Raw genomic sequence first — 7,229 nt, 5'->3', positions numbered from 1 at the left:
CGGGTTAGAATAGGTCTTCAGTACCCCCTTGCTTGTCCTAAAAAGCGACTAAATGGGGCGGTCCTTTGAATGAGACCGTATAAACCGAGGCCCCGTTTCACAGCAGGTGTGGCACGATAAAGATCCCTCCCTGCTCAATGGCCCTGAGTGCCGAGTATAGGTCCAAATTTTCAGCCCTTCACCGGCAATGGTGACGTCTCCATATCAGTGAAATATTCTGGAGAGGGACGTTATACAGAATATATCAATCAATCACTACAGTTGTCAAGGAAAGTATTGAGACTAGTTTCCTGTACATATTCCCTGCTTTCCGGATAAGCTCGTTTGTAAAAGTCTTGGATAGCTTGTCCAAAATGTACGCTTAAATAAGGGAATTCCTAAAAGATCCGCTCCAATAGATTCTAAATTCTCATTGGTTGTCCTAAAATAAAATTTATCAAGGTCAGTAAACATGGCGGATAAACTCAAGTTGTGAAATTGAGACACGAAAATAACCGATATATGGGTCGTTGTGATTATTTTTGGATCGAATTATGTCCTGCATAATTACTTTTCTGGAGTCCATGTACGAAATGATAATAAAATAGCCGTTTACTGATGATTTGAGCCGAAATCCGTGCAGGAGTGATTCACTGCCGCATTTACACCATTACGGAGATCATAAGTAATCCCTAGATCCTAAGAGATCCCCCCAAAAAAACGGGGATGGCTACATTATTCATCATTCATCACTATCATTCAGACTAAAAACAATAAAACCTACCAGCATGCTATCAAATACCAGTTTCCAAATAAATTTGATACTTAAAAGTGTTGATTATTGTAAGAACAGCATGATAAGGTAATATTCATTTGTATAGGTATATCAATGAGATAGCACTTATACATACCTCTAGTATGTAGTACACGATTCCTTAACTTGGAACCTGATATTATTACACAAATAATGGTTCATTGAAGGGTGAATGTAGCAGAACGACAGATATGTTACTGACACACCCTTTCTGAAAGGAAAGCTTACTCGCACTGCTTCCAAGCATTTTCATCTTTAGCACGGAACTGTAGGTCATAATGTATGCTTTGTGCGCAAGCTCGCCCCTTTTCTTCTTCAGCTGATTCGGTAAATCCGTCCTGATTGCCACATCTTGTGGTAAGGTTACTCCTCTTGCATGGTTTAGTACTTTATTTCCGTCCCAATCTTGGCAAATTTAACTACGAGTGCCTCTGGTGCGTCCGGTTTGTATGTGTTCTGTGGTTTCCTGGGTATTCTGTGCAAATTTTGTATTATAATGCCTTCAGGCGACATATGTAGATTTTTTTCCAAACAGCTTAGAATTACATGATTTGTTTTTGCCAAACAACTTTAGGATACATAAGAATAGTAATTTATATTTCCTTGATCTGTTTTCTTGGTGTAAAATGCAAGTCTGTAATTCTTTAACAAAGCCACAAGTCTTTTTTGGGGAGTGTGCAAATTGCCGATGAAGTTTCAAAAATGCAGACTTGAGTTTATCAGGGTACAATTCTTCTAGCTTAACCGAGTTCACCGCTTCTAAAGGTACAGTCTCTGATTTGTCAATTGGTATACAATAATGGCCAGACGTAGTGAAATTAATTGCCAGATCTTGTTCCATCATGACAGCAGTGTCCTTTTCCAAATCCAGTTTTACCCAAGCTTTTTTCATTGCAGTTCTGGAAAGCAGTAAATGGATGTCGGAATCAACCACATCTGTTTTGACTGTAACATGTTTACCAACTATATACTGACTGGTTTATTCATATTTCACATTCCCTTCCAGATTTCAATCATGTTCCATCACCAAATTTGAAGACTTTATGCCCCTCACGTCTCAAGACATTCCTGCGATCACTTTCCTTCAGCGAGCTAAGGTAACTTTGTAGCCATGTTTTTCCACAAACGGTGCTGCAGCATGCACTATCATTTACTGCACAGTTTCGTGCCTCTCCCAAGTTGGCTGACTTCATTTTTATGGTACCCTGTAAACAATACTACATGCTCTGTTAAAGGCTCTTCCTCTGTTACGTGTACTTTAGATATGTTCTCCGAACTGTCTAATTTTGCAACGATTTGCTGGAATGATCTGCAAGATCTGCATGTTTTCCATCTGAACCTTGTGGGTTAGAGATTTATAGTCCCACGCTGTGTTGAGAAAAATCCTGAGCTTCTGCCACCACAAGATGAAACACACCCTTTAAGTCCGGCTGAATGGTGGCTTAAAGGTCCTTAATGGTGGTTTAATGGTTGTCTTTAAGTCACCATTAAGCACCTTTAAGAAACATTTGCACCGCCATTACGTTACCATTAAGCCAACTTAAAGTCCTTAATGGGTGCATAAATGTAGCTTAATGGTGGCTTACAGGTCCTTAATGGTAAATTTTAGACCACCATTAAGTCACCATTAAGCTACCATTAAGCTAGACTTACTGGTGCTTAATGTCCAAACTCCATTAAGCTACCACTAAGCCACCATTAAGTCACATTATGCAGTCGATTATATTGTTTATATGGGTGAAATTTTATTTTTATAGTGATTTGTTATCATTATTATAAATGTAGAGTTCGCTTGTATCTTGATTTGGTAAAGATAATGAAAAAGAACAAAATTCAAAATCCAAAAAAAAAAAACAAAAACCGACACAGCGGGGGCGCAAACCCATTACCCAAGGTTTGGAAGGCGAACGCCCTATCCATTACGCTATCGCCGCTCCTTGTTAAATAGGTAAATATTAAATATTTAACCTTTATTTTTTTCAAAATTTGTTTGGACCTGTAAAGGTTTTTACTAGAATTTTGTTGAACATTTCCAAAAGTCTTGAATTGATTTATTAATCTAAATATAAACAATTTTATTTGTGGATCTTAACACATTAATATATGTATTTTACACTGAATTCGGATTTTAGTTTGATGAAATGTGAATGAGTTCTTCGCTCTAGATCTGTTAGTGTTATTCGGAAATTTTCTAAATGTAAGCCAGGGTTTTAAACTAACTTTAAACTCTTGCTAGCCATGTGGGCTACTGGACTTTGCCACTTCAGGGGCCCACATTCAAATTTGGTCGCCCACACTTTTTAAAAAAAAATAAAAGTACAAAACACAGTTTATTTTTGTCTTTAGAAGGTTTTAATCATTCAAATTTAATTTAAATATTCATATTAATGGTGGCTTAAAGGTCCTTAATGGTGGTTTAATGGTTGTCTTTAAGTCACCATTAAGCACCTTTAAGAAACGTTTGCACCGCCATTACGTTACCATTAAGCCAACTTAAAGTCCTTAATGGGTGCATAAATGTAGCTTAATGGTGGCTTACAGGTCCTTAATGGTAAATTTTAGACCACCATTAAGTCACCATTAAGCTACCATTAAGCTAGACTTACTGGTGCTTAATGTCCAAACTCCATTAAGCTACCACTAAGCCACCATTAAGTCACATTATGCAGTCGATTATATTGTTTATATGGGTGAAAAATTATTTTTTTAAAGATTTGTAATCATTATTATAAATGTAGAGTTCGCTTGTATCTTGATTTGGTAAAGATAATGAAAAAGAACGAAATTCAAAATCCAAACAAGATGTGTTTGTAAAACACTGATGCCCCCGTATGGCAACATAGCAAAGATTAAGCTTTTCTGAAATGCAAACTTAACTAATTCGTACAAAAAGTAGGGAATTCTCACTGGAAAACAATTGTGAAATTTGAAAGTAAGCTAATGTTGAAGTTTTTTAATGAGTACAAAAATCTCCAAGGTCAAGGTCAATGTAATTAGTATCAAATGAAAGATCTTGCCACATAAAATACATATGTAGAGCATGAAAGTCCTAGCCGTAACCGTTCAGAAGTTATGGTCAACGTTCAATTTCTTGAAAAGTAGGTCAAACTCAAAGGTCAAAGTTATTGTTATCAAATGAATGGTCTTGTCATAAGGATCAAATATGTAAAGTATGAAAGTACTAGCCCTGAGTCTTTAAAAGTTATAGTCAAGGTTTGTTTTTTTTAAGTAGGTCAATCTCAAAAGTCAAGGTCAAAGGGTCAAGGATCTTCATATCCAATGAAAGGTCTTCCCACAAGGATTACATATATGAAGTATGAAAGCCCTATCCCTAACCGTTCAAAAGTTATGGCCAAGGTTAAAGTTTTTTCACAAATACGGAAATCTACAAGGTCAAAGGGTCAAGGTTGTTGGTGTCCAGTGAATGGTCTTTTAACAAACATTACATATGTGAAGTATATATGTCCTGTTGACAACTGTTCAAAAGATATTGCCAAAGTAAAATTTTAAAATTTTTCATAAAAAGTACGTCAAACTCCAAGGTCAAGGTCAAAGGGTCAAACTTATTGTTATCAAATGAAAGTTCTTGTCATAAGGATCAAATATGTTAAGTATGAAAGCATTAGCCTTTAGTCTTTAAAAGTTATGGTCAAGGTTTGTTTTTTTTTAAGTAGGTCAATCTCAAAGGTCAAGGTCAAAAGGTCAAGGATCTTCATATCCAATAAAAGGTTTTTCTACAAGGATTACATATATGAAGTATGAAAGCCCTATCCTTTACTGTTCAAAAGTTATGGCCAAGGTTAAAGTTTTTTCACAAATACGGAAATCTACAAGGTCAAGGTCAAAGGGTCAAGGTGGTTGGTGTCCAGTGAAAGGTCTTTTAACAAACATTACATATGTGAAATATAAATGTCCTGGTGTCTACTATTCAAAAGATATGTCCAAAGTAAAATTTTGAAATTTTCATGTAAAAGTAAGTCAAACTCCAAGGTCAAGGTCAAAAGGTCAAATTTGGTGGTACCCAAAGAAAGGTCTTGTCACAAGGAATACACATATGAAAGATGAAAGTCATAGCTCCACTCAATCAAAAGTTATAGGCAAGGTTAAAGTTTTTGCGGACAAACAGACAAACAGAGAGACAGACAGACAGACAGACACGACAAAAACTATATACCCCCGAAACTTCGTTTACGGGGGCATAAAAAACAAAAACCGACACAGCGGGGGCGCAAACCCATGACCCAAGGTTTGGAAGGCGAACGCCCTATCCATTACGCTATCGCCGCTCCTTGTTAAATAGGGAAAATATCAAATATTTAACCTTTATTTTTTTCAAAATTTGTTTGGACCTGTAAAGGTTTTTACTAGAATTTTGTTGAACATTTCCAAAAGTCTTGAATTGATTTATTAATCCAAATATAAACAATTTTATTTGTGGATCTTAACACATTAATATATGTATTTTACACTGAATTCGGATTTTAGTTTGATGAAATGTGAATGAGTTCTTCGCCCTAGATTTGTTAGTGTTATTCGGAAATTTTCTAAATGTAAGCCAGGGTTTTAAACTAACTTTAAACTCTTGCTAGCCATGTGGGCTACTGGACTTTGCCACTCCAGGGGCCCACATCCAAATTTGGTCGCCCACACTTTTTAAAAAAAATAAAAGTACAAAACACAGTTTATTTTTGTCTTTAGAAGGTTTTAATCATTCAAATTTAATTTAAATATTCATATTCCATTTCAATTTCTCTCAAATTTTCAAAAAATGTCATCACTTAGATCATCTTCTGAATCATTTTCTTCATCTGCATCTCTGTATTCTTCTTTATCTGCTTCATGCTGGTCTTCTCCTTCTACTACGTGCATGGCATTATCCTCCTCAACATGATTTACAGCTGTGACACCATCACAGTGTTCTTCCTTTCAAATTGAGGGCGCCTTTACCATCACAGTTCTCAGTCTCTGTGTTCTTCCTTTCAAATTGAGGGCGCATTTGCCTCATTGAACTGCTGTTCCAATGATTTATTGCTGGCATTGGGTCATAGTCCAAGATGAGAGCATGATTAAGTGTGTTTTGGTTGAGTCTAGATCTTAAATTTGTTTTGAGGCATTTCAATTGGGAAAACCCTCTTTCTGCTTCTGCAGAACTTGGTGAAAGAGTGAAAATGAGATCAATAACTGAAAGGATATTGGTAAACTTGTTCTCATATTTTCTCTGTATAAGGACCCAGTCACTTCAAAGAAGATCGCTACAATTTAAAAAAAAATTAACAAGTTTCTCAAAGATTTTATTGGTTAGTAATTAGCTGCACTCAACACTTTATTGTTGTTGATATATTTACCTCTTGTGTTCTTCCTTTTTAATCATTGTCCATTCAATTTCAGCTTCAGAAACATTCACCCCAGCCTCTGTGAGAACAGGATCAAAGTGCTCAAGTAGAATTTGCAACTCCTTATCCCCAAAGTCTGCAATTATTTTGAATTATTTAAGTTATTATATATTTCAGCCTAAGTAAATAATTTTATTTTTTACAATATTTACAAGCTCTAAATATACTTTCAAAGATTTTCTAGAACACAATTTCTTAACTAAAGTAACAGAAAAAAAACCACACACACACACACAAAGTAATTCAAAATTAGAACTGAACCTGAAATAAGAATCGATTGCAATTTAATGTAATAAACTTGAATCTGGAACTAGAAATAACCATCAATTCAAACTTGAAAGTTCACAAAGGAACATACTATAAAACTCTGAGATCTTCCCATTCCTGTGACCCGTGACTGGAAGGAAGGACGGCGCATTATGGAGCTAGGTGTTTTGTTGGAGTCCCTATCTGCATGTTCCTCCTGTCGTATGGAACCTATACCGCTTTATACCGAAAATGTAATAGGAGAGAGACGACGGGGCCTTGGTGGTTATCTATATGTCGTATGTATGAATCCCGATTGTGGAGAAGTTAACATGGTGCCCTATGAAAAGACGCATAGAAAAGAAAAAGCAACAGGGATGCCAAGTTCTGTCGTAAATACTAAATTAGGCACAGGTTTGTAAATTTCAAAAAGTTTCAAAAATTGAGAAATACCACAGATTTACACACTGAGTAACATTCATGTTTTAAATAAACCGTCTCTCTTTAACGTTAAATACCATTTTTTAAAGTTCAAATCATTTGTGCAAACCCATTGTACAGAATTACATTGTTTCTAGCGATGATTGACAGTCTTGGAGGACCAGACCGCGTGAACAACCTGCTCTCTACTTTAAACATCCCAACAATCAACAACAAAACTTTAATGTCTATGCAGAGGCGTGCCGGAGAAAATGTAGAGAGTGTATCCATGTTGACCACAAAAAAGCAGCCAATGATGCTTATCACATGGAAATGGCGTAAGTTTAATATGCAATATTATTAAGCATGAAAATGTA

At 35.8% G+C, this 7,229-nt stretch overlaps 1 pseudogene; it reads left to right on the top strand.

Moving 5' to 3' along the window:
- Window positions 1–5,029: 5,029 nt before the first annotated feature.
- Window positions 5,030–7,194, top strand: LOC134243543 (uncharacterized; annotated as a pseudogene).
- Window positions 7,195–7,229: the final 35 nt, after the last annotated feature.

This window comes from Saccostrea cucullata, unplaced genomic scaffold, assembly GCF_032062105.1.
Source record: "Saccostrea cucullata isolate Sc308-1 unplaced genomic scaffold, CSIRO_AGI_Scuc_v1 ctg2583, whole genome shotgun sequence".
NCBI classification, from domain to species: domain Eukaryota; kingdom Metazoa; phylum Mollusca; class Bivalvia; order Ostreida; family Ostreidae; genus Saccostrea; species Saccostrea cuccullata.
The sequence above is the reverse complement of the archived record's forward strand: the minus strand, read 5'-3'. Positions and strand labels throughout refer to the sequence as shown.